The sequence below is a fragment of the Manis pentadactyla genome, chromosome 4 (assembly GCF_030020395.1).
Source record: "Manis pentadactyla isolate mManPen7 chromosome 4, mManPen7.hap1, whole genome shotgun sequence".
Lineage (NCBI taxonomy): Eukaryota > Metazoa > Chordata > Mammalia > Pholidota > Manidae > Manis > Manis pentadactyla.
Genome location: NC_080022.1, coordinates 50,616,413 through 50,624,356, shown reverse-complemented (window position 1 = coordinate 50,624,356; position 7,944 = coordinate 50,616,413). Strand labels below are relative to the sequence as shown.

The window sequence follows — 7,944 nt, the reverse complement described above, 5'->3', positions numbered from 1 at the left end:
ATGGCACCCTTCCCGTGGGAGTCTCTGCCTTCCCCAACAGAACTGAGATCCTCTCTGAGAACATTTCCTTGACTCTGGCTATCTCACACCAGTACTCTATTCATGGTTCTAAAGTATTCCCCTTCAAAAAGCAAGAAAAAAGCCCAGGATTCCAAGATGAGGTACTGAGAGCCCACTGCTGAGCACCTGAGCATGTGGGGTTGAATTTTAGGTATACCTGCTAGGAAAGAACAGGTTGTCATGCTGAGAGTCTGCCAAGTTGGGTTGGCTCTCTGGAAAACAACTGGACATGGGATTGGTCTTTATTACAGTTTCCACAGACTGAAAAAAAGTTGTTTGTACAACAAAAGCAACATACAATTTGGTATGGTAACATTTTTTAGAATTCTGTTTTTGCACAGCGGAACCAGGGCTGATGTGGTCATCGTGGAAATGGAGCCAGTTCTGTTACCCCAAAGTACCTCTCCTAAAGCATGAATCTGAGTAAGCCAGGCCTGGCCTTGCCAGGAACAGCCAGCATTATGTGGCTCTTTGGAGAGACTTCCAGGACAAAATGGTCCTAACAACCAGAACAAAGCCCCAGGCCATGCAGCAGAGTATGCACAGCACACCCCGGCTCCAGCGCACAGTTCAGGAGCAGAGGAAAGTCTCCCAGATCCCCTCCTTTCTTCCAGTCCAGTGAGAGTTAATCACAGTCATTGTTTTCTAGACAATATCGTGGTGTATGTGGTTCTCGCCTTCCCTCACCACCAAGACATCCTGGGCAGACGGAGACACCTCTCTTGTTTGCAGCTCTTAAGTTCTCAGTCAGTGAAGGACGCCAGATGAAACATCCAAGTTTCCTAATGTTTGAGCCAGATCATGTGAAAACTAAAGAAAATCCATGTTTGCTGGCTTTGAGAACAGGAGTAAGAAAATACTTTCTAAGCTCAAAGGAAGAGACTTACAAAAGTGCCAGACTCCTGGTGAGAAAGTAAAAAGTGTAGGTATTTTATTAAAATTGAGGCATTGAGAGACTTTCTATTGGCTGTCATATTCCATGTGATTATAATAATTTTTTTCCCCTCTTCCCACCATTCTGTGATGAAAAATTAGATTCAGAGCTGCAGAAAAAATTTGAGGGGAAAGACTTATTTGGAGACTACTGTACTATAGAAATCATTTGGATAGTTTTTATATGTATATTTTTCCTAGGAAAATGAAAAACAGATACTTCATTTGTTTGATTCCTTCTAAGGCATGGTGACTCAGGACAGTACAAGAACAGACAAGGCTCCTGCCCTCAGGAGCTCACATAGGATAAGTGAGGGAGATAGACAATAAATTTGTAAACTCAGAAATATATCATGTAATTTCTGACACTGATAAGGCCTTGAGGATAAATAGAGAAGGAGATAGAAAATGAATAGGCAAGGTGGTTAGGGGAGGCCCGTAGGAAGAGGAAATATTTGGAGTACTGAAGGACTGGAAGGAGTGAGCCATTCACAGTTCTAGAGGAAGGAGGGTCAAAGCTGAGCACAGGGAGGAAAGCAGTGGTGGCTGAGACTGGAAAGGCAGGCAGAGGCCCAGGTCATGTAGGCTCCTGTTCACTATAAGAAGGAATTTTAGATTTTATTCCAAGTGTTATGGGAAGCCTTTGAGGGACTTTGCTTACTGTCAGCTTATTCTCCACAATTCCAAAAAGAGGAAGAATTTTATCCCTTCATTCGACAGGTATGTATTGAGCACTGACCTTATATCAGGCTGGCTCCCGTGCTTAAAAAGTCGTGACCTCTGTCAGCAAATAAGGGGATACAAGAATAACATGAACAACCAGAGCAAAAAACAGAATGAAGAAAGTTCCAGAAGAGAGGGAAACTACTACTACTACTACTACTAGTATAGTAAGAGCACCAATTCCAAATATCAGTGCTGATTAACTAATAGGAATGCTGTGTACTCGGTACTGTTCGTGTATTTTTTTGCAAAGACTCGATGTCTTATGGACTGTTATTGTTATTCCCTATAAATGAGGAAACTGAAGTTAGGTCAAAAGGCAATTAAGCTAAGAAGCTGGAATTTGAATCCAGATTTGCCTGATTCTAAAGTACAAGGTTTACTTCCTCAGAGGAAGGAGCTGAGTAACTCAGTATGTATAGCTGCTACTTCTAGAGACAAAATATTTTATCTACTGGAACTGGGTCAGACTGGTTCCAGAACATATTACAGCATTAAACAAGAGTGGCACTATGAAGTTGGGTATTAAGATCTTTTTAAAAAATAATTCTAAATGCAAGGAGAAGAGCCCACAAACGGCTTTTTCCTTCATGTTACAACCTGTAATAATAGTGTTCTGTTTGTTGCTCATTTTTTTCCATCTCCCCTACTGCCCAGTAGCTGCCCTAAGGATGAAAACCAGGTTTGAATGTTCACCATTTTATCTGCAGAGCCTAGCACATCGCCTAGAATGCAGTATGGGCTTAATTAATATTTGTTGACTGAATGAGTGAATTAAACTTCATTCCACTCCTTTTCAAGGCCTGCCTTTACTGCCATGTACCCCTCCACAGACAGCATGCAGACATGGCAGAGAGTATAATAAACCTCGGCAGTATTTTGCAATTCATGGCTGACCCAGGCTGACCCTTTATTTAATTAAATCTTTCACTTGTGAATGAATCATTTCTTCCATTAATTAAAATAGGGTACACATATGTCTCTGTAAAGTATGTGTCAAAAGAAAGCATTCCGCCTAAAATATACAGGAGGCACTGACCACCGTGGCGGGTCATCCATCATAATCTGCTAAAAAGATCGGCTCTGGAATTAGAACCAGCACAATCATCTCTTATGTCCTCAAATATATTAGTTGCAGCTTCTCAGCCAATCTGTCAGCTCCTGTGTTAATAGAAGGAGTAACGCATAGTGTGAAGCTGTAAGAGAACCGTTTATTTGGGAGGACAGAGCGTGCGGCCCCAGCATGCCAGGAATGCCATCATGTCTAATGACCGCGTGGAGCCAAGCCCTCTGGAGACTTGTATCTTGATTGTGAGCGCTGGAAGGCGGCTGGGATTGCACTGGGACTGCGAGGCCCCTTCGATTCCTCTGGAAGCCAGAATGATAGCTGCAAGAAAACCGACAGTGCTGTTCAAGCGGCAAAAGCGAGTTTGTGTTTCCATTCACCCTTCAGTCTCCCCCTGGCAGAAAAGAATCCATTTGCAGTCTTTAGCTCCAGGGAACAGTGAGCATAGCTAGCTATTGTTTAAAATATTTTGCCTGAGAGTAACCTATGCACAGCCCAAACTCCAAAGGACTCTATTAAGTACCTAAACATGTTTAAAAATCACCACTAGGGATTCTCCAAACCAGATGAAGAGGAAGGAGGGATAAAGCATTGGGTAACTCAGCTTAAATGTGCCCCAGGTCCTCTAAAACAGCTTCAAATGCCCTGCAAGATTTCAAATACAGCAATTTTTGAAAAAGCAAGAAATTGTAAAGCCTAATTTCTCTACCAAGTGTCTGGCTCTGCCAGGACAGGGATGATAAACACTCCCCCTGCATATTTAGGAGGTTGTTTCAAAAGAGGCCAAGTAATTGCTGAGGCAATCGTGGTATTTGAAGGTGTTTTATTACCATACTTTTATGTCAAATACTAACTGCTCTTGTTTTTTTCCTTCAAATGAATTCTGGAAGGCAGGCACAAAAATGTTGTAAAGATCTTTGCAATTATCAGGGCTATTCCCAATGGTGGAATGAAGTCCCTGAAAGGTGAAGTGACCACTCCAAGGCTGTAGTGCAGGTTAATGGCAGAGCCGGGGCTCCCGCCTGTGTCTCCTGCCTTGTAGGCCTGGGCTCTTTCCCAGGTTTTGATACTGACAGCGAGTCACAGGTGATTTATTCTGGTAGCACAGTGCTAGGTACGCTGCCAGGTCAGGATTAATGTGTTAACACCAACAGAGTAAGAGAGTCAGAATTACTTGGCAGATCTCTCAAGTACTCAGGAAAAAAATTAATAGCTTTTCTTAGACTTCAAGTTGGGTTATTTGCATTATTTCTGAGGTTAGGCTCAGTCATGGTTATCTTAAATTCTTCAGTACTTTTCTCCTGCTGTCAACATTTCTCTGATACATGCATTCTGATTCAGTGGTTTATCTCCTGGGTAGAGATGCATAAAACTGAAAGGAAGAGGTATGTAAGAGATTTAACATTTCGTAGAGACAGACAACAGCGTTGGAGAATTGTCTATGTCATGGAGGGTTGATGAAGAGCACAGACTCTGGAGTCAGGTTGTCTTGGGTTCAAATGCTCTTTGACCTTTAGATGTGTAGTCTAAGATCACTGCTCTTGGGCTTTTAAAATTGCTAAGCCTCAGTTTTCTCTTTTGTAGAATGGGACGTATAAGCACCTTCCTTCTGGTATGTCGAGAGGATAAATGTAAAGATCTGATGTTATTCTTGGAGGTCCCATTTATATGTGTAATTTGATGACATAGGAACATATTCAAATAATAATATTAGAACCCAGACAATGAAAAGAATCAGACTATTGAATTTGCTGTGTATTGATTGAAGCCCTAATGATAGGTCATTTTTGAGAGAAGAGCATCCTTGTGCTATATAGTGACGTTATGCCCTCTCTGCCTGCCTCCTCCCCACACCATCCCAGTTCAGGTGCCCAGTCTCTTGTCTGCACCATTGCAGCAGGTCTGCTGTCCTGCCTCTTTCTCTTGTTCTCTCTCTCCAATCTCATTCTTTTTGAGTAACTATTTAAAGGCACATATTTGGCCCCATCATGCTCTAGCTTAAAAGCCTTCAATGTGTCCTATGGTTTATAGGATAAAGCAGTACTGTCTGGTCCCAGCCCGCTACTACAACTCACTCCTACCAGCATTAGCTCCGTGCCACAGGTTCTATTCAAACAGGACGACTCACCATTCCCTCAACACCTCACATACTCACACACCTCTGTGCCTTTGCTCATGATGTGTTTTTGGCCTGAAATTTTATTTCCCTGCTTCGTCACCTACTAAACTCTTGGCCATCCATCAAAGCCCAGCTACAGTCTCACCTCTTCAGTTACACCTTCCTGGGCAAAGCTAATACTCCGTGCTCTGGGTTTCTTGCCACTTTGTTCCTAGCTCACAAACAGCGCCTAAGATATCACATTATATTTTGTTGAGTATGTGTCTGTCCCGGCTACGCCTGGACTAGCAGACGTTCAGAGCCATTCCTTCTTTCCGTGGCTCTGGCTCTTCTCCCTGCTAAGATCCCATGCTGCCTAGAACTGTTTTTAACCAGTGGTTCAAGCAGCCCTCTGAAACCATCTGAATTGTCACTGGAGTGACACATATTCACCAATCTTAGCCCAACTTTGACTGCCATGAGTGCAGACCCACGTTCTACGCATCCCTCCACCTCTAGTCCTGAACATAATACCTAGTCCTTAATAAATGTTTGTTAAATATGTGAAGGCAAAATATGACAGCAGTGAACTAGTAGATGTGAATTCTGAGGAACAGTTCTGGGCACCAGCAAGTCTGCTTATGGGGTTAGAGACTCAGACTGTTGACTCTTGGCACCAGATCTCATATCCTAGACTCTGAGATACAGAAATGTAAATCCTGTTTGTAAAAGGAGCTCAGATTTGGGAACTTGGTGCAAAGTAACTCAGAACTGTTTTACACACACACACACATACACACACACACACACACACACACAGATAGGCTTGCTTAGTAGAAAACATACTTCCCATACACAAGAAACTTCTAATATGTGGAATTCATCAGCCATGTGATTGGATATTTATCTTCATCCTTCTTCACCAAATATTTCCAAGTGAGTCTTTATATCCAGTTTTATAGGAAAAATATATCCTATTTTTTATAGTGTAAGTTAACAGGAAAGTAAGATTCATTTTATAGAAATTATAATTATTATTATTGTTAATAATAGCAAACATTTATTGGATCCTTGCTATGTACCAGGCACTATTTAGCTGCTTGGAATGTATTATCACATTAGGTCTACAAAACAGTCCTATGAGGTTGGTACCATGATTATCTCCACTTTGCAGATAAGGAAATTGAGTCTCAGAGAGGTTAAGTAAATTACATAACATTTTACATCTAGCAAATAACAGAAGTGAGATTCAAAACAAGATGTGTCAAGTTTCACAAACCATACTCTTAGCCATGTTATATCTTGTGAACCCACGCTGAATTCTGTATTAGCTTTTTCACAGTAATGCTCTGTACCTCAAAACCACCTAAAAATTCAGTGCCTTCAAATGGCAAGCATTTATTCTCATGCTCAAAGGTCTGCAGATCAACCGTGATTCAGCTGAGTTAGGCTGAGTTCAGCTGGAAAGGTCTGTGGGTTCAGTTTATATTTGCTCCACGTTTTTTATTTTGGAGTCTAGGCTAAAGAGACAGTAGTTACCCAGGGCATCTCATGGCAGGTCACCAGTGCACAAGATCAAAGCAAAAGTGAGAAAGCACATTTAAGGTACATGTCTTGTCCACAAACATTTCATCAGCCAAAGCAAATTGCATGGCCAAACCCAATCTATGGGGGAGGGAGATGAAGGCCCCAAGGGGAAATGGAAGGGAGTACATATTTACTGAATAATAATACAAAGTATCACACTGTTCTTTTACTTATTTTTTAAAACATCTAGGATACTTAATCCTTTGTGTTTAGGTAGGTATTATTTCATGTTTGCCCCCGTGCAGAGACAAAATTCCCACGCTGCCACTGAGGATTTCAGCCCTCCGAGCCTTATGTAGTTCTGTACGGAGTCTAAAATGCTGGCTACTGAACTCGTCAGCATAGCACCATTGCTGTCAGATTGCAGATCCACACTCTTCTCCACCTGATTCTTTGCCAAGTTCATAAAGGTGTTTATGTCTTTTAAAAAACTTTGCAATAAAACTCTGATTTCCTCAAGAGCAATGTATTTTCAGTTCTTGTGAATTTGTTGTGAACAACTTTTACAAAGAATCATAGAATAAGGTCATGGAGTTTTAGAGCAGCCATAGAGGGCTCTTAGTTCATCCTCCTCATTTTAAGGATAAAGAAACAAATAGTTTTCAGTCTAAACTTCCAGCTATTGCATACAGTGGGCTACTTTCTCATGTAAAGAAAGCAGTAAGAAAAAAATTCTGGGGCAATCTTTATGTCTTATGGCCATGGTAATTCTGTAATGGGTACCTCCATTCAGTTTATTTTATGAGAACCCTCAGATGCTAACTTTATCACTATAACCAACTTCCCCACTGCCTATGAAAAACAGAATTTAGGTCTTCCCCTTTCTCTTTATAATCTTTTGACTCTTCTGCTTTTTGAGCCAGCAGAGGAAGCTGAGAGACTCCCGGTCACCAGCTCTGGTGTCCTGAGGACATCTAGAAATTTTTTCCACAAGGGAAACAGAAAGAGAGGCACCAAGTCTGGTTTTACAGAAAGGGAATTACAAATATCTTTCCAGGCCAAACACTTTTGATATTTAGTTAATATTCTCTCCTGTTAGAAGAGTAGATTTAGAATAGAGAGTATAAGGGGGTGATGGGGGGAGCAAAGATTAATAAAGTCCAAGGTGAAGTACAACTGATTAAATAAATACCTGTTTAAACCTTCTGTGTCAGGCCTGGTGCTAGGTGCTAGGATTATGGTTTGAATAAGACAGAAAAAGATCCTGTGCTCTTGATGCCTCCAGTCTAGCCTGGACATGTAATTAAAATGTTATCAAAGCAGAAGTACAACATGCCATGGGAGTGTGTAATGCACGGTTTAACCTAGTACATATGAGGAGGAGCTGAGAGATAGTCAAAGATCTGCTTGGGAAAAGGATGTTCTCCCAATAAAGCCTTTGCCAGGGCTGGGGTAGAGAGCTTTCCAGGCAGAGGAAAGAGCATGTGCAAAGGCCTGATGGAACTGAGAAATAGCCAAGGAAGCCAGCTCAGCCAGG

The 7,944-nt window shown here is 41.6% G+C and overlaps 1 long non-coding RNA gene across 1 annotated transcript; it reads right to left on the bottom strand.

Moving 5' to 3' along the window:
- Window positions 1-2,610: 2,610 nt before the first annotated feature.
- On the bottom strand, window positions 2,611-7,668 carry LOC130683359 (uncharacterized). The gene is made up of 3 exons (XR_008997023.1): window positions 7,600-7,668; window positions 5,727-5,854; window positions 2,611-3,103 (listed from the first exon to the last, which is right to left on the bottom strand). It is a non-coding gene; the product is annotated as an uncharacterized LOC130683359 (long non-coding RNA).
- Window positions 7,669-7,944: the final 276 nt, after the last annotated feature.